At 37.6% G+C, this 20,411-nt stretch overlaps 1 long non-coding RNA gene across 1 annotated transcript in view; it reads right to left on the reverse strand.

Annotated features, from left to right (window-relative positions):
* Positions 1-4,647: 4,647 nt before the first annotated feature.
* Positions 4,648-20,411, reverse strand: part of LOC115939984 (uncharacterized) — a 43,614-nt gene continuing 27,850 nt past the window's right edge. Inside the window, exon 4 of the long non-coding RNA XR_004074766.2 lies at positions 4,648-4,711. This is a non-coding gene — a long non-coding RNA (uncharacterized LOC115939984). The remainder of the gene's footprint in view (positions 4,712-20,411) is intronic.

Here is a 20,411-nt window from a genome sequence, read left to right on the forward strand (position 1 = left end):
TGTCACATGTGGCCTTTATTATGTTGAGGTACATTCCTTCTATACCCATTGTGTTCAAAGTTTTTTTTTTCTTTATCATGAAACAATATTAAGTTTTGTCAAATGTTTTTTCTGCATCTATTGAGGTGACCATGTGGTTTTTTATCCTTTATTTTGTTCATGGGGTATATTACATTTACTGATTTGCATATATTGAACCATCCTTGCAACCCAGGAATAAATCCCACTTGATCATGGTGTACTTTCCTTTGAATGTATTGTTGAATTTGGTTTGCTGCTAATATTTTACCCAGGAGTTTTGCACCTATGTTCATCAGGGACATTGGCCTGTAGTTTTCTTGTGGTGTCCTTGTCTGGCTCAGGTATCAGAGTAATGCTGAACTCGTAAAATGAGTTTGGAAGTGTTCCCTCCTCTTCTCTTTTTTGGAAGAGTTTGAGAAGAATTGGTATCAACTATTATTTAAATGTTTAGTTGAATTCACCAGTGAAGCCAGTGGGTTCTGGACTTTTCTTTGTTGGGAAGTTTTTGATAGCTGATTCAATCTCCTTAGTAGTAACTGCTCTGTTCAGATTTTCTATTTCTTCACAATTTAGTCTTTGTAGCTTGTGTGTTTCTAGGAATTTATCCATTTCTTAAAGGTTATCTACTTGGTTAACATATAATTTTCATAGTAATTTCATATGATTCTTGGTATTTCGGTAGTATCAGTTGCAATGTTTTATCTTTCATTTCTGACATAGTAATTTCATGATTCTTGGTATTTCTGTAGTATCAGTTGCAATGTTTTATCTTTCATTTCTGATATTTTTCTTTTTTTTTTCTTAGTCTAGCTAAGGGATTGCCTATTTTATTTATCTTTTCAAAAAAATTAGCTCTTTCATTGATCTTTCCCATTGTCTTTCTAGTCTCTTTCATTCATTTCATTTTATTTACTTTCTTCTACAAATCCTGGGTTTAGTTTGTTCTTTTTCTGCTTCCTTGAGGCATAAAATTAGGCTGTTTATTTGAGTTCTGTCTTTTTTCTTAATGTATGCATGCATCACTATAAATTTCCCTCTTCAAACTTCTTTTGCTGCATCCCAGAAGTTTTGGAATGTTGTGTATCCATTTTTATTTGTCCAAAGATATTTTTTTATTTCTCTTTTCATTTCTTGTTTGACCCATTGATTGCTCAGGACTGTGTGTGTAGTTTCCACGTATTTGTGAATTTTCCAGTTTTCCTCTTATAATCACTTTTTAGTTCTATACCATTGTGGTCAGAGGAGATGTTTGATATGATTTCAGTCTTCTTAAATTTCTAAGACTTGCTCTGTGATCTAACATATGATCTATCCTGAAGAATGTTGCATTTGCACTTGCAAAAGAATGTGTATTCTGCTGCTGGTGGATGAAATGTTCTATACATGTCTGTTAGGTCCATCTGGTACCCTCAGGCAGTAGTTTGTGAGGTATGCAGTCAAATCCCTTGCCAGGAAAGACTGGAGACTGGTGTTTTTGCCTGCTCTCTCTGTGCTGAACCCTGAGGGGATAGCTGTGGCAAGTGTTTATGTGCCTTTTAACAAGTGTTTCTTTGTTTGCTATAGTCCTGTGGGACTTGTGAATGTAAGCCCTCTTCACTTTCAGAACTAGATGATATGGGCACCTGTCCCTTGGGTGGTAGCCCACATTGGGACACAAAAAAAATTATGGTCCAAAACTTTCACTCCTGAGGGAGAAGCTGAGAGTTGGGGATTCCCTCCTGACTGTATGACATTGTGCCAAAGGTAGGGTTTATGGTGAGAGCGTGTCTCAGTCTTTCCTACCTGTTTTAAAGTAGGCATTTCTTGTCATCTGATGTATAGGAGTCCCTCAACTCATTTTTGGATTTCTCTCACAGGGAATTGCTTTGTGTGGCTATACTCAGTGCAATCATGGGGGGAGGAAATTCAGGAGGAGCCTCCTATGTCACCATCTGGTCTGGATCCCCCAGGTTATCTCAAGTACTTTAAAGGAGTAGAAATCTAGGAAGGAGGATGTGAGAAATTATTTCTCACAGATGCAAAATTAATATTGACATATTAGTTTTAGAGGCTATCATATATTGTGTCCTTTAATCCTGATGATTCTCCAGAAGCACAGGTGTTATCATTCCCATTTTAGAGATAAGAAAACTGAGTCCAGGAAGGATAAATGACTTGCCCACATTAGTAAGTCTCAGAACCTAGTTGACAAGTTGGTTAACCTCCTCTGAGGCTCCTATTTTTTCTGCTTTGTTGCCTCTTAATAACAATTAAATCTTGTTAAAATACTTATTTAGCATCCAAATAAAATGTCTTCACAGCCTACACAGGTAAAATGCATCAATTATCCAGGCAACTGGAACAAATAAGACCTATGGTAGGAGAGGAGTTTATAATTATTTAGATAATAAACTGCCTATTTTATCCAATGTATTATAACAACTCTCCATTTCTTCCTTTCTTTTTCAATAAGTCTAAGTACATAATGCTCGAAATACAATTTCTCTCACATTATTTATGGCCTCCTTCCTTCGACGTAGCTTTCTAATTGTAACAGGGTCAGCTTCAATTTGCCATATGGAAACTTAATTGAAAATGAGTGGATAATCCAGTCCACTAAAATGTCAATCCTGTAAGGAGAGAAAAATAGGTCAAGTTAATAATTTAGCCTCATATAAGATTTACTGCCTTTCTTATTTTCTACACATTTATACTACTCTTTTGTGAGTACTGGCTCTGGTTTTGAGAATTGGAAAGATCTTGCCTGTAAAGTGTTCCATAAAGTAAACCACTGAAGAACTCTGAGGCTATCTGCTTTTCTCCTATAAAAAATGTTAATTAAACTTGATAGTATTATTAAAAATGATATTATAATGCATTGTCAAACATAATCCCAACATGTAATAAAAAGTATTAATGAACATAGATGTTTTTGTGAGTTTCTCCCCGTTTTGAGTCACATATGTTGGGCTAGAAAGAATTAAGTCCTATGATTTGCTACTTTAAAGAAGTTATTTCCCAACAGTAGACACCTTAAAAGCAGAAACTGGAGTCCTAGTACCTTGAATGAGCCCCTGCAAGGCCCTGTTCTCATTCCCTTACACAGACCCCAGTGAGTTTATACACACACACCTCCACATCATCTTCAGGTTTCAAGAAACAGTTTTAAAATTATTAACTAGTCCAATCTATTTTCTTCAGATGAGGAAATGTGCCAAGCATGTCAAAGCCTGAAATCACACAGTTTTCCACAGGCAGAAGCGGTACAGAACACAGGTTTTATGCCTAAACTGCCATGCTTGTGGCTTGCACTGCAGGGTCTCCTTCAACCACTTCCTCTTTAAATGCAGGAAAAGCTCATGTTCAGGGGGCATGCTTTACTTCAGAATTTCCAAAAGTCACTCACTTTGAGGAAAAGTTACAGAATTACTTTCCCTGAAGAAAAAACATGTTAACTAGATACCCATCTGTTCAGGGCCAGAAAGGAGCTATGTACTCTTCAGAACTTGCTTCCTCTCCTATATCACTACCCTCCTCCATCCTATCTGCTATTTACATAGATATAATTTAGTTGAAGCTTTCAAAGAACTTGTTTCACTAAAGAGTCCTATTTATTTTGATTAGGAGATGAATCAACCAAATGTATGACTCATTAAAAAATTCAGCTTCATTAAATTTGCTTATAATAAACTGCATCCATTTAAAGAATAAAATTTGATGAGTTTTGACAGCAATAAACCGGTGAACCACCACCATTATCATGTTACAAAACATATTCATCACCTCCAAAAAATTCCTCAGGCTCTTTTGTAATTTATCCTTCCCTTAGCTCCTAGCTCCAGGCAATGTTTGGTCTGCTCTTTGTCCCTATAGATTAATTTGCATTTTCTAGATTTTTATATACTCTGAAGTCTTTTGTGTCTCAATTTTTCCATCCATGTCGACAGTTCTTTTCTTTTTTCTACTGAGGGGTATTCCATTGTATGGATATGGTATTTGGTTTGTTTATAGTTTAAGGCCATTATTAATAAAGCTTCCCTGAACATTCACATACAAGGATTTATATGGACAAATGTTTCATTACTCTTCTGTAAATATCTAGGGGTTGAATGGTTGTGTGGTAGACATATGCTTACTATTTTAATAAAAAAACTGTCATGTTTTCCAAAGTGGTTTTCCATTTTATACTCTATCAATGATATATGAGCATTCCATCAGCTCCACAACTTTGCCAACACTTGATATTATCAGTCTGATTAATTTTAACAAGTTTAATGGTTATCTGTTAGTATCTTATGGTCTTAATTATTATTTCCTCAATGATTAATGATGTTGAACATTTTTTCCTGTGTTTGTTGGTCATTGTACTTCTTTTTTGAAGCATGTGTTCAAATCTATTATTGAGTTGGTTGTCTTCTTCTTGAGTTATAAGATTTTTTTTTAATAAATTCAGGATACAAGTTCTTTTTTAGGTATATGTTTTGTGAATATTTTCTCCCATTCAGAGTTCTCACCATTTGCACCATGGAAACATTAATGGTCCCTATTTTTGAAGCATATTATGTAAATGGCAAACAAACCAACAAATAAGGTTACACTGTATTATTCCACAATTTAATTTTAAAATATACATTACACACTTATTAGTAGTGATTATCTTCTCTTCATCCCAGGTTGTAAATTATGTACTTCACAGTCTGATTCTTCTTCTCTGAATAATAATACATTACAGTTAATGCACGGGGCCTTTCTTGACAATAATATCCTTGCTATTTTAATGTCTAATTTAACACACACATGCACACACACATAAACACAAGCACACACACACAATGCAGTTCAATGACCCCAAACCATAATTGCCAGTTAAGCGTTTGTCTTATGTAAATGGATCTCTTTTCAAATGTGGAAATACCTGCTTAACAATAGTCTTGTAATTAGCCCACAAAACAGGCATGAACATTTATTAGAAAAACAAAGTGGACTCAGCTCATTTCCAGCCTGAGATGCTGAGCATCAAGGTTGAACTCAGAAGAGCTTTTATAACCAATGGATACAGCCCTGGAAATGGAGTTTCCCACTAGTGATGCCAAGAGACCCTTGAGTACAGAATCAGGCACTGTGGTGATAAACATCTGACATTTTCATTTGCAAGTATTCATGTTTCATTTTAGATAATGTTCCCTCTATTTACTTCTTCAGCAGCAATGCATCAAATATCCTACAGTGTAATCCTTCTCTCAGCACTTATCAATGAACTATGAAATAGTATTAAATAGAATTAATTAGAAGTTTTAATGAATCATGTCTGTCCTCATTTATTATACAATGTAATTTTCAAGGAGTGATTAATTACGAGTTACAGATGAGTGAATGGTTAATGTAGTTTGTTAACCTTACTAAGGAGTGACTGTACACAGCAAGCTGCTTCTCCTCTGTTTATTAGCATGCGGCTTTGTACCATCATCAGTTCAAGTGAATGAAAAGGTTTTAGTGACTTTGCAATTAATATGCACTGTCAGCTAATAATTTATTCCCTTATTTTCTTTCCTGTATATCATATGAACACTGTGAAGATTCAAAAGTAGAATTTAACCACCCTTACTTTGGAGTGTTTCTACAAAGCTATTAGTTTGCCCCTAGCACGTCCACCTGAGCTGCATGATTATTTTAAGAGATCCTATTTAATACAAGGTGGCTCGTTTGAAATGATTCTCCCTGCATATTTCCTTGAAGAATATACCAATTTACCACATCATTACTATCATTATCTAAAAAGTGGTAGCTGGCTGCCCTTCATTTTCAATTTTCTTAGATGCACCTTTCAGAAGCTGAAAAATGCACAAGCTGACAAAAATGCAGTGGTTAAATACAGAATAATTTTGTGGACAGAAAGTAATTGAGAATGGCATATAGGAATGCCAAGAGGTTTTGTTTTTTGGTTTTTAGTTTTGGCTTTTTTAGCCTTCCCAGCAGACACACTCATAAAAGACCATGGCATCCCTGGGGATGAGTCACCATCTCACAACATTCTAGTCTGCTTCTTCTTCAAAGAACTCATTTGCTGTGGTTATATGGAGGTGGAAACCCACTTGGCATGCCCCCACAAACACCTCCGTTTGCTGGCTAAACTGCAGACAGCGAGCAGCTCATTTTGCTGTGCAAAGCAGACGCTAGTGTTTTCTGCTCTGTATCTAGGGGAGTTTGATAGTTCTTTGGAGGCCCAGCTAACCTCAGGAGGAAAAATAACAATACTTATTTATATTTGTGTGATATTTAATGATTTTCATTTTTTCATAAGTATTATCTTATTAAATCTAGGTAAAAATTCCATGAATAAAGAAACTATTATAAGATGTTAGCTGACTTGTCCAGGGCCCCATGAGCAGTGAAAGGATAAACTAAACATTCATAATTCAATAAATATTTACTGAGCACCTAATGTCAGACACCTACTACTTGTTGTTGACTGGATAAGTCTAAGTCTTTTCCATCACGGACCTTAGATACCAGTAGGGGAGACAAGAAATAAATGATTAAAGATAGTGATAAGCCCCGTAAAGAAAATTTGAAAAGGAAAAAGTTCAGAGAGAAACTGGGCATGAGGAAGGTTATTTTAGACAAGGTAGTCAGAGAAAGCCTCCTTGAAGAGATGTGATATCAGAACAAAACTGACTGATGAGGAGTCAGTTAATTGAAGAGAACATTCCAGGCAGAAAGAACAGCAAATCCAAAGGTCCTGAGCCTTTTGGTGTGTTTGAAGAAGTGCAAGAGACCGATGTGGCTGGAGAGAAATGCAGCAATGGAGAAATGAAGCTAGAGAGATACAAAGGGGAGAACTCCTAGTTAGTTCTCCTGGAGGTGCCAGCAAAGACTTGGGATTTAAACTCAAGAGATAATGGGTGTTGAAAGGGCTTTTCCAATCCAATTCTGCCTAGAATTTCTAGGACATGAGAAATGGAAGATAATGTGCTATAACATCAGGTAGCATTTTAGTTTCCATTTCTCATTTTAAGGAAGAGAAGTAGAAAAAAGAGCTTCCCCTGGAGCCTAGGATTTGAAGCTATTAATATAAAAGTATACTGGTAATGTCCTATCTTCATTAGGGGACTCAACTGCCAGACGAGCAATGCTCTTTGAAGTCAAGGACTACTTTTTTTTTTTTTTTAAAGATTTTATTTATTTGACGGAGACAGAGACACAGCGAGAGCAGGAACACAAGCAGGGAGAGTGGGAGAGGGAGAAGCAGGCTCCCCGCTGAGCAGGGAGCCCGATGCGGGACTTGATCCCAGGACCCTGGGATCATGACCTTAGCCGAAGGCAGACGCTTAACGACTGAGCCACCCAGGCGCCCCTGAAGTCAAGGACTACTTTTTATTCTGTACTGCACACAAATCAATGTGTTGTGTTTCCAATCAGTGCTCTCTGAAATGAACTGAATGACCTGATATTTATTGCTCTGTCCAGCCCTAGTCTGAAAAATCCTGATAGGAGATGCCATGGTATTTGAAATCGCTGTAACAGAACAGAAGGATCCAGAAAGCAGCCCTCATTTAGTACTTGGCTTCACAGTGCGTGTGCTATCGATTCAGGCATCCAATTTGTCTGTAGTGGGGTATTGCTAATCCCTGAGGCAAGTGTGTAATAATGCACTTATTTTGCAAGCATTTTCTTCTCTTAAACCTACATTTTCTCACCTACTTCCCCAAGTTAAACTATGAGGAATTACAAATGTTAATTCTCTAAGGACTGCTATGGAAAATCTATTCCTGCTTCCACTCTATATAGACTCTGAGAGGTGATGAGCACAAATAAAGGAGCAACACCACTTTATGTTACTGCAATAGGATTTTACTCAGGAATCTCAATACCATAAGCTCCTAAAAGCCAGAATTTTTTATTAAGGAATTTTTTAAATGATCCATTTTAAAGTACATGCCTTTGTAATCACAAAAGCAAGTGCAAAAGAGAAAAAAACCTTTTTGGGCTACTCTTCTTAGGTTTAGTGGCCAGGCAAGGTCTATTCCTTGATGTGGTGATGGTTTCATGTGTGTATGTATATGTCCACTTTATTCTAACAGTAGTAGATTGGAAGGTAAATTGCAATGTAATAAAATAATATATGAACACAGGTATATGAAACAAAGTTCTGGCATTTGCCAAGTTCTATTGCATAGTAGTTAACAAGACTAAAAGGGGAGAAAGAATTTTTAAAATTACAAAATATTGTGAAAATGCTAAACTGTATGCTGCATTATATAGAACAATATTAAGCTTCTCAGAAGAGATATTAAGTTAAAATGGAAGTTTGAGGAGAAAATTCACTGGTCAATTCATAATTTAATTTTTTAATAGACATTATTTTTTATAGCAGTTTTAGGTTCACAGCAAAAGTGAACAACAAATCCAAAGAGTTCCCATATATCTCCTGTTCCCACCCTTCCTCCATACCCACACAACTTTCCCAGCTATCAACATCCCACACCAGAGTGAGACATTTGTTACCACTCTGGTGAACCTACCAGTTGAACCTACATTGACACCTGATTATTACCCAAATTTTATCATTTACATCATGGTTCACTCTTGGTTTTGTGTATTCTCTGGGTTTTGACAAATGTATAATGACATGTATCTACCATTATGGTATCATACGGAATAGTTTCACTGCCCTACATAGCCTCTGTGCTCGCCTGTCCATCCATCCTTTCCTTCAACCCCTGGAAACCATTGATCTTTGTACTTTGTCCATATGAATCTACTTTTTCAACTCTAAATCCTACGAAGTTTAAAAACAAATCAAATATTTCAATGAAAGTCTAGCATTTGAGATATATTTTAAATGTAAAATATAGATCAGATTTTGAACACAAGTATGAAAAATGTAAAATGTCTCAATCATTTTTTAATGCTGATGACATGTTGAAATGATAACAGTTTGGCTACATGAAAAGAAATAAAACATGTTGTTAAAATTAATTTTATCTATTTATTTTTATATTTTTAATGTGGCTGCAAAAATTTTAAATTACATATGTGGCTTACATTGTATTACTGGACAGTGTTGCTTTAGACTTATGATAGCTGAACTCCAGAAATATCATTAACTGGGAGATCAAGCATTTCTCAGACATTATGAGTAAACTGCCTTTTACTCTATTTCATTAAGTTCATATTAGCTAAAAATTTAAGAAATTTGCCTGCATAAATATGATTAACTATTGACTAGGCTAAATAATCATCAGCTGATATGTGGATGTAGTGAAGCAATATGGGGAAATTAAACATTTTAACCATAAACATATAACACAAGTCCCTGATTTTTGTATGATATCCATGGGCCTTATAACCACATAGCCCCATTTTGCCTGCAAACACCATGCCACACAGTGCCATCAATCAACTCTTTGGTATACATCTTTTTCCATGTGGACCCTTGATCTGGTAACAAATGCAGAATTTTCCCAAGAAAATAGATAGAACTCGCTTATTTTTATCCCAGGCTGACAGCCTTTTCTCTTCTTTCTACCTTGTCATACATTAAATATGAAATCAGAAGGAAGGAGGGAGAAGGAGGCACTGCAGAGGGTTTTTGGAGAGAGAACAAGTGGAGGGTTACACACCTGCACTCTCCTTTTTCTCAGCTCTTAGATTCACTGATGCTTAAAAGGGGAAATTGCACTTAAAAGTGCTATATTGGTACTGGCGCTCAACCCAGTCTCCTCTCTCATCTGTGCTTCCACAATGCTGGGGGGTGCAGGGCAAAGCAGGGACCCAGTCTTTCAAAGTGTTCTTTTCATGCTCACTCAGTGCTTTCCCAGTTCTCGGATCCCACATACGGCATGCAGAAGGACGTGAAAAAGCATTGACTGAATTCCAAATGGCACATGATTGTTTCTGTTGCAGCACACATTCTAGAGCAGCTTTGTTTCAGCTCCCAAGTTAGAGGGTTTTCATTAAATAGTTGGATTAATCTACAATAAAATAACAAATCCATTTGTGGAGTGGGTGCAGGGGTATGGTTGTCCATGAAGAGGGAGCTAGGACGTGTACCTCACAGTATTTATAGCATGATGCTGAGAGAAAGCAATAAAAGTTTAATCATCTCTAAATACCCCGACCTTCAGGGTAACTTGAAGGTGCCCCTTTGTTAGATTTGCAAGTTACCCAAGCTTCTACATAACACATAGCACGATTCAATACCTGTCTCAATGACTAGACTATAGAATAAAGTAAAGAGGCTGTCAGCTCAGAATAAAAATAAGCTCCAGGAGGGAAAATATGGGTCTGGACTTTATTCCCAAAACCTAGCCTAGTTCCTGGCACAGTATGCACTGAATAAATATTTATTGGGTGAATGAATAAATAAATGCGAGAATGAAGAGGTTACATTTCATGTTCATCAGTAATGCTTTACTAGAAAGGATACTTTGGGAAATAGACCACAAGCCCATACATATGGAATGATAGAAATCAATGAATAGAGTATCTCACTCACTTTTCAATATAAAGTGCTCCAGTATCAAAAGTCTGTACTTGTTCTTTAACCAGCTGCTGAGATATGGCATTGTAATTGAGGTAGATCATCATCTATATACGAGGATATAATTTTTTAAAGTCTAAAGCTAATAAATCAAGTGTGTGTGTGTGTATTTAAGATATACTATTAACATTAAAAGGGGGGGGCGCCTGGGTGGCTCAGTTGGTTGGGCACCTGACTCTTGATCTCAGCTTGGTCTTGATCTCAGGGTGGTGAGATTGGGCTCAGATTGGGCTCCACACTGGGGATGGAGCCTACTTAAAAAAAAAAATTAAAGGGCGCCTGGGTGGCTCAGTTGGTTGAGTGTTTGACTCTTGGTTTCAGCTCAGGTCATGATCTCATGGGTCATGAGATGGAGCCCCGCATCAGGCTTGGTGCTCGGCAGGAAGTCTGCTTAAGATTCTCTACCTCTGCCCCTCCCCACCCTCCATTCTCACTCGTGTGTGCTTTCTAAAATAAATAAATAAATTTTAAAGAATATTTTTTAAAAAAAGAAGCAGAAATGATTAAAAGCAGTTGATTCTGAGGAGTGGATCTTGGAGTCCTTTAAGTGACTATTCCCGTGTTTGTAAGTCCTTCTGTATTTCGTTAACATATTTGTATTTTTTTGATGAAAAAAGAAAAATCTCTCCCTATCCATTTGCTAATAAGTCTGCTTCATAGTCACAAATTTTGCACTTAGTATCCTTTGTTTTATAATACTAAATATATTTTCTGAATTAATTTATAAGATTCTTGACATCACACTCATGTCACATACATCTTTATACTTCTCATAATATATAGTGCAACATGCTCTATATAGTATATATTAATATCTGTTGATGATTAGTGAAGATTGGAGGTTATCATTTCTAACTCAAGTCATGTTTTTAATTTAATTTTCATTTATTTTTCCATACTGTCTAAAGAAGCCCATTGTTGTAAACAACCTTACAACAATGGATATTGTCATATCTATTTTTTAATTAAATAAATATTATAAGAACATATCATAAAGATAAGGAATTAATATATGACCTTTCATATAGTAACAGCCTAAACATATTGGTGTCTCAGACCAGCAACATGATGACATTTCCAGATGAACATTCAATGCTAATAATAATAATAATAATGTTACAGAACTTTTGACGATATCTCAATGATTATCCATGAAATGGTTTACTATAGAATAGTACAAAGTCAAAATAAAATAATGTTTGGGATTCTTTTTTGAAAGCAGTAAGTGGCTGGGAAAAATGTGATGAAGTTTTAATCATCTGTCAATCCAGAGAAATGTCTGTGTGATCAGGCTATTTAGAATCATAGTACGTAATCATATAATCCCAGGGTTGAAGAGACCATAAATGGTCATTTTTCCCATTTTCCATCCAGTGCCTTTTAACTTCGTGCTAAAACATATCAATGAATAGGTATCCTGCGTGGCTAAATATTATTTCCTAAGGAGAGTCACGGTGACTCTAAAATATTCTAACTTTTAGAAAATTTTCCCTTATACTGAGGTAAAAAAAATCTCTATGTATAACTTCAATGGGTCAGTACGATCCATTAAGGCCATCCAGAATGAATCCAATACTCACTTCCTGCGAGAGACTTTCAGACACTTGAAGAGTAGTTTTTGTCTTCTCTTTCCTCATCTAGGTAGGGTGTGCCTCCCCCCCCAGTGCTGGAGCCTGCCCATAGAAACCATGTCCACTGTGTGTATTCCTGTAATTACTATGGCATTTCTGTCTTCCGGAATCTCGGTTACTTTGGGTTAAACTTTAGAGAGAAACATGGAAAGATCTAGAAAATCTAACATAAGGATCCTGGTAATAGTAGGAAGCCTAGGGGAAAGAAATCTGAACATTTGTTCTTGGAAGGAAGTCCCAATGTGAGGCAATGGTTTTCAAATCAAGAGTTTAAAACAAACTCAAGAAAACATTTACCATTCTTCCAACTACACTGGTGTTAAGGAATACATCCTACATCACAGCGGCTCTGAGTCACCCTCCAGAGCTATGGATACAGGATCTACAGTGACAGGACGTGGAACAGACAGGCTCTGTTTATACCACCTTCTTTTTTTTTTAATCTTTGCCATTGCGATAGCTTGATTTTTATTTCCCTTATTGCATGACTTAGTTGTATTGTGTAAGAATACCATGTATTCTTGCTCATTTTTATTCTGCACAGATGCAGTTTTGACCTTCAATGTCTGCTCCTCAGGTTTTGAATGGCAGTGACACTGACATCAGCAACATAACCTTTGTCCCCTGTCTGACACGTTTGCAACTGCACTGGGCCAGGGGTCTTATTAATACATTTTCCTTCCAGTATTTTATTAATAGCTGGCTTTCATTAAACTACTCTTATCACTTCAAGGCAAAGGGATTTCTCATTGAAATAAGAACAATATTTTGAGTGCTCATAGAAAACTGAGTTTAGAGTTCCATGCAATTACATTTTTACTCAGCTAATATCATTATCCTTACCCTGAAGGTAATCAGTGTGAAAACTGTCAAAATCTTTGCTTTTTCAACTTCTAGCTTTCCAAAATTATGGTCTTCCATTGAGGACACTTTAAAGTAAGGGATTCAAATTTCAGGTCTTCTCTAAGATTTAGGGAATGCAGAGGGTTATATGGAAAAATCAGTTATTCCTTGGACTTTCGTTTCTTATTTTGTTGGAAGCAACTCAGATATCCTCTCAGAACTGAGGTCATTAAAATGGGTAAGAAAAAATATGTGAGCACTCCTGGAAACCTTGGACTAAACCAAAAGTGGGAATCAAATTGAAAAGTGACATTGATGTCTTTCTTGCTATGACCAAATTAAACTCTAAAATTTTATTATTCCCAAGTCGTGTGTTCATGTCCATTTTATCATAACCACATTCTAGGTAATTGTCAAATTCCAATTTGGTTTAATTTTTCAGCTGGAGGGGAACTGTATCAAATTTCAAACTCGTGAAGTTACTTGGGAAAGGCAGAACTATCTTTGCCTGTTGATCAGGAGAAAAGTGTGCAGAGTTTAGAAATATTTCTATGCTATTGCCCTACCCAGTAATGTGAGAGCAAACAGTGCTGACCATCAAGAAAGTCATTACAAATCTCAGGTCTGCTTCTCAGAATGCGGTCCAAAGAGTCTGCACCCATTTTACTGTGGGAGTTTGTTAAAAAATGCAAATGACTAGGTCTGCTCAGCTATGTTTGAGAAGGAATCCACTAAAAAAAAACCCAAACCTTCAAGCGTGTGACACCATATAAAATTTCACCATGAAATTCCAGGCATACAACTCCCTTTATAGAGTTGGTCATCTACTAAATCTTTCCTTCTCTATATTTTATACTCAATACTTCAAGAAATGATTTATCCCCAATCCTCTCACATACACATCTCAAAGTCCCCATGCAGGCTGCTATGCAGATAACAACACAGATGTCAGTGACTTCCCTTAAAAAATCTCAAAATGCAATTCATCAAAAGGCACATGCCCTGGGTTTCATTTCATGTTAACAGAATCATACATTGTAATTCCTGACCCAGATTAGCATCACAAAGTCTATGATGTATTCTTCCCACTCTCATCCTCTGCAAGTTCAAGTGTTTTCCACTTGCTTTGCAATCTGCAATCCACTCCCTTTCCACTGCATCTTACTGTTGTTTGCATCTTTCTGTTTTTTGAAAATAAAAAGTACAGTTGTTGATTGAAGTAATAAAGCTCCCATAAAGTAGAGACTTACTGACTGATTTTCACCATCAGCGTTCAACACTACTGCTAAAGAGTCACTTCTATCAGTTTCTAAGTTAGCATAATTCAGCCTTTGAGTTCCCAGGAATTCATAAAATATCCAGAAGAACTTAACATCTCTAGATCTGTACAGTGTCTGAAATTGTGTTTTTGTGGACTGATCAGAAAGAGCTAAACCCACCACTTGCCCAAGCCCCAGTCATCCTAACCTGCAACTCCAAGTCAGGATTTGCTCAAAAATGTCTGCCCACAAGCCTGACACCATTTTTTAGAGGCATTCTTTGGAACTAAGACATTATCACAATTTATTCAGATTCTCATTACATTGCAAATGGTGGAGATGGCAGGTCACCCATATGTTAGCATGTTCCCAGATTAGCTTGTTGTCACCTTGAGCTACAGAAGAACTGAGACACAGGACTGGTTGATTTTAGTAGGGTGTGAAGGCACAAAAAATCAGTTTGTAAACTCTTTGAAGAAGCGAATACATGTCTTTGAAATTCCCAACATATCTAGCATATCATTGGTCTTTATATTTGCTAAACAATACTTGGTGCAGAGAGCACCAAGAAGCAAACTGAAATCATTTAATGTGCTTGTAGAAGGCTGGCTCTTCTTACCTTGACTTTTGCTGATAAAACTGTTAACTTTGACCTCAGCTTACTGCCCACTTATATGCCGGCTTATTTCCTTGACATCTCTGCCTCCGTGTTCTATATGGGTGAGTTTAGATTTCCTAAAGTTTTGTTTCTGACCGTCTTATCCTGGAGATAAAGAAAGAGCAGATATGAGCCTCTGTGTATTTGTGATTGTGCTGGTGGGGAGGAAGGAGTTCTAGAAATATTATTTATGATCATCTCACCTTCAAAAGGGAAGTAAAAGTTACTCATAATATGTGTAGGTTCAGATATTGAGTATGCTTTATTTAGTATGGATAGTACTTACTAGATAAGGCAAAAATAATTTTATTCAGATCAGCACACCCCAGTATGGCATTTAAAAAAAAATTCTAATATGATTTAATCTTTACTATTTAATCTAATATGATTTAATCAAGTTAAAGAAGACGGTCCATTAATTAGATGCCAACTTCTTTCAGGGGCTTTAAGAGTAAATAAACCAATGAAATGAAGCATCATTTCCAATGCATCAATGGGGAGCTGACTGTGTTTTGATGGGGACAGGTGGGGAGCAAGTGCAGAAAGAGAGAGGAGAGGACACTGCCTGACATTAAATAAGAACCACACCTTTTATTAGGGGATGGAAGGAACTGCTGCAGGCAGCCACTTCCTCTCAGGATGTGATGAGACCCCCGCTACCCATTTGTCTTTATATTTGTTTGGTTGTTTGTTGTTGTTGTTGTTTTCTGAAAGCATTGTAATAGCTTATTTTTCTTTAACTCTGGTTACTTTTTTCCCCCAGGTTTATTGAGGAATAATTGACAAATAAAAAATGTATATACTTAAGGTGTGCAACATGATGGTTTGATATAAATATACCTTGTGAAATGATTACAGTCAAGTTAATCAGCTCACAGAGTGACCTTTTTTTCATGTGATGAGAATACTTACTATCTACCCTCTTAGCAAATTTCAATTATACAATAAAATATTATCAACTATAGTCACCATGTGATATATTAGATCTTCAGAGCTTATTCATCTTGTAACTGAAGGTTTGGACCCCTTTAACAATCTCTCCCCATTTCTCCAGCCCCAGGCCTGACAACCTGACAACATTGTAGAATGGTGGTTACATTCTACATTGTAGAATGGTGGTTACCATTCTACAATTTTTTTTCTATGAGTTTGATTTTCTTTTTTGTTTTTTTTAAATTCCACATACAAATGATACCTTGCATTATTTGTTCTTATCTTTCTGGCTTAGTTCACTTAACAAAATGCCCTACAGATTCATCCATGTTATCACAAATGGGAGGATTTCTTTCCTTTTTAAAGTTGAGTAATGTTTGTGTGTGTGTGTGTGTGTGTGTGTGTGTATCTCCATTCATCCAGTGACTGACACTTAAGTTGTTTCCATATCTTGGCTACCATGAACAATGCTGCAATGAACACAGGAGTACATATATCTCTTTGAGATAATGATTTTGTTTCCTTTGGATATGTACCCAGAAGTGACACTGCTGGATCATATGGTAGTTATATTATTTATTTCTGTTTTCCATAGTAGCTGTACCAGTTTACATTTCCACCAACAGTGTACCAGGGTTCCCTTTTCTCCATATTTTTACCAGCATTTGTTATCTCTTGTCTTTTTCATCATAAATATCTAAAGAAGTATGAGGTAATAGGTCATTGTGTGCTTGATTTGCATTTCTCTGATGATTAGTGATATTGAGCCCCTTTTCATGTACCTGTTGACCATTTGTATGTCTTTAGAAAAATGTTTATTCAGGTCCTTTGCCCATTTTTTAATCAGATTGTTTTTTTGCTATTGAGTTGTATAAGTTCCTTGTATATTTTAAATATTAACCACGTATTGGATATGTGGTTTGCAAATATTTTCTCCCATTTCATAGGTTGTCTTTTTATTTCATTGATGGTTTCCTTTGCTGTGTAGAAGCTTTGTAGTTTGTGTAGCCCACTTGTCTATTTTTGCTTTTGTTGCCTATACTTTTGGTGTCATGCCCAAAAAACCATTGCCAAGACTAGTGTCAAAGGGCTTGTTCCCTATATTTTATTCTAGGCTTTTTATGCTTTGGGTCTTATGTTTGTCTTTAATCCATTCTAAGCTGATTTTTGTGTGTGGTGTACGATAGGTTTCTGATTTCATTCTTTAGAATGTGGATATCTAGTTTTCCCAGCACCATTTACTGAACAGATGATCCTTTCTCATTGTGTATTCTTGACTCCCTTATCATAGATGAGTTAACTATATATGCTTGGGTTTATTTCCGGCTCTCTATTATGTTCCTTTGATATATTTGTCTGTCCTTATGCCAGTGCCATACTGCTTTGATTACTACAGCTTTGTAATACAGTTTGAGACTAGGAAGTGTTATGCCCCTAAATTTGTTCTTTCTCAAGATTGCTTTGGCTATTCAGGGTCTTGTGTGATTCCATACAAATTTTAGGATTGTTTTTCCTATTTTTTGAAAATGCCATTGGAGACTTTATAGGGATTGCATTGAATCTGTAGATCACTTTGTAACTCATTTTTCTTTGAATGGAGTGAAATTGGATAAAGCTAGTCAAGAAATGGCTAGAGAGATATCCCCCACAGTAGTCCCATTACTATCCACACTTGTTCTAGAGAAGAGAATGCCAGGATACCGAGATTATCTTGTCTACTTAAAATCCTTCCCGTGTTAGACTGTGAGAGAACAGAAATTTGGCCAGTTTATGCCATTTCCTTTTTTTGTCCACAACAACAATAATAAACAAATATATTATTGAGTAGTTACTTTGTGCTTGGGACTATGATGACATTTACATGGATTATCCCTTTACTTTCCCATATGTTGTGAAAGAGGTACTATTTTTACCCCATACAGATAAAGAAACTGAGGCTTAGAGGGAAGTTAAGTATGTTACACAGCTGCTAAGTACTGAGGCCAATATTTGAATTCATGTACTGCTGAATCCAGAGGTTACATGCTTAATTCCTGCAGAGAACCGCCTTTTAAAGGGCCCTCTTCCCTGCATAGAACCTCCTTTTAAAGGGCCCTCCTCCTACATTGTTTAAATCCCAGATTTCATGTGCTTTATTTGGTTCATCTGAAGAAGTGAAATGGGGACAACAATGGGCTGTTTACTTCCAAAGCTGCCTTAACAGCCATCTGGAATCATTATGTCCTGCAGGAGGTTATTTCTCAAACTATTGATCTTAGAACACAGGGGCCAGCCCACTAGCAGACTTGGGGACAACAGATTTTGATTGAGAATGGGTGTGGAGTAGAGCCTATCTCAGATCAGCGAACCTCAATTTCTACATAAGAGAGAGAAATCGTAACAGCCAAACTAATTTAACTGGATATAGGGGTGGGTAGAGATTGGAGACTGGAAAGGCATGCTTGTTGTATCACCCTTCTCAGATTTTCCTGAGTCTCAGTTAATTTTTGATGAGTGCTGAAAAGCAGTCAATGGGAGATTGAGTTCTTTAATGAGTTTTTAAAATCAGGCAGGAAAGATGGCAGAGGAGTAGGGGACCCTATTTCAACTGGTCCCAGGAATTGAGCTGGATATCTACCAGACCACTCTGAGCACCCACGAAACCAGCCTGAGATGTAAGATCTGGATCTCTACAAGCAGAATATTGCAGGCAGTTGGTTTTGAGGTACGAAGCAGGGAGCCCTGATTCTGCGGGCAGATATTGGAGGATAAATGGCAGCGGGAGGGTGCCTGGCCATGGGGATCCTAAACCACCGGTGAGCGACAGCCTCGTGTGCTGGGGACAGGGCACAGACTTGCAGACGGGTAGCGGCGGAGAAAGGACTTTAGGGCAGCCCCCGAGGCAGAAACCCAGAGCGGCGGGATTGCGCGGGTGAACTGGGAGTGGCTGGCAGTTTTAGAAGCACAAAGGGCAGAGACATGCCCCGACCTGGGGGCAGGTCTGGGGGCGCTGTGGAGGGGCATACAACCCAAGCCGCTGCAGTTTATAGCAGCCCTGATAGAAACGGAGACAGTGTGGCCTGGAGAGGTCACTGAAGAACAGACTGCGATCTCTCTGCTCTGAGGCAGAAGGTTAGAAATGGTCTCTTCCGCTCTGACCCACAGAAGAGACACAGAAAGCTGCCAGGGAAAGCCGCCAGAGGACAAAAGCCCCAAAAACTGATTCCCGCTGATCCCATCCCCCGCCACAGGGGGGCAGGGCAACCCTGCCCAAATAGGGTTGCCTGAATAACAGCACGGCAGGCCCCTCCCCCAGAAGACAGGCTGGGAAAACAAGAAGCCAGCATCCCTAAGGTCCCAAGAAAACAGGTGCATCTTGCTTGGGTTCTGGTCAATAATTTGGACTCTGTACATTCCCTCAAACACCCATCAACAGAATGACTAGGAGGAGGAACCCACAAAATAGAAAAGACTCAGAGATTATGATTTATGCCGCAGATTTACAAATGGATGCAGATATAACCAAGATGTCAGAGATGGAATTCAGGCTAGCAATTGTGAAGACAATAGCTAGAATGGAGAAATCAATTAATGGCAACATAGAGTCTCTAAGGGCAGAAATGAAAGCTGAATTGGTAGAACTTAAAAATGCTATCAATGAGATCCAATCTAATCTAGATAATCTAACAGCTAGGGTAAGCGAGGCAGAAAAACAAATTAGTGACCTAGAAGACCAAATAATAGATAAAAAGATAAAAGAGGAGGCCAGGGAAAAACAACTCAGAATCCATGAAAATAGAATCAGAGAAATAAGTGACACCATGAAGCATCCCATTGTCAGAATTATTGGAATCCCAGAGGGACTGGAGAGAGGGAGAGGACCAGAAGATGTATTTGAGCAAATCATAGCTGAGAACTTCCCTAATCTGGGGAATGAAACAAACATTCGCATCCTAGAGGCAGAGAGGACCCCTCCCAAGATCAAGGAAAACAGGCCAACACCCCAGAATGTAATAGTAAAACTTGCAAATCTTAGGACCAAGGAAACCATCTTTTTTTTTTTTTAAATATCAAGTTCTTTATTTTTTTTTTTTAAGATTTTATTTATTTATTCATGAGAGACACAGAAAGAGAGAGAGAGAAGCAGAGGGAGAAGCAGGCTTCCCGCTAAGCAGGGAGCCCGATGCGGGACTCGATCCCAGGACCCTGGGATCATGACCTGAGCCGAAGGCAGACGCTTAACCATCTGAGCCACCCAGGCACCCCCAAGGAAACCATCTTAAGGGCAGTTAGGGGGAAGAGATTCCTTACGTACAGAGGGAGAAACATCAGAATAATATCAGACCTATCCACAGAGACCTGGCAAGCCAGAAAGGCCTGGCAAGACATATTCAGGGTACTAAATGAGAAGAACATGCAGCCAAGAATACTTTATCTGGCAAGACTGTCATTTAGAATGGATGGAGAGATGCAGAGCTTCCACGACCGGCAGAAACTGAAAGAATATGTGACCAGTAAGCCAGCCCTGCAAGAAATATTCAGGGGGGTTCTATAAAAGGAGAAAG

Source organism: Leptonychotes weddellii, chromosome 14 (assembly GCF_054177405.1).
Source record: "Leptonychotes weddellii isolate Sample4059 chromosome 14, ASM5417740v2, whole genome shotgun sequence".
NCBI lineage: Eukaryota > Metazoa > Chordata > Mammalia > Carnivora > Phocidae > Leptonychotes > Leptonychotes weddellii.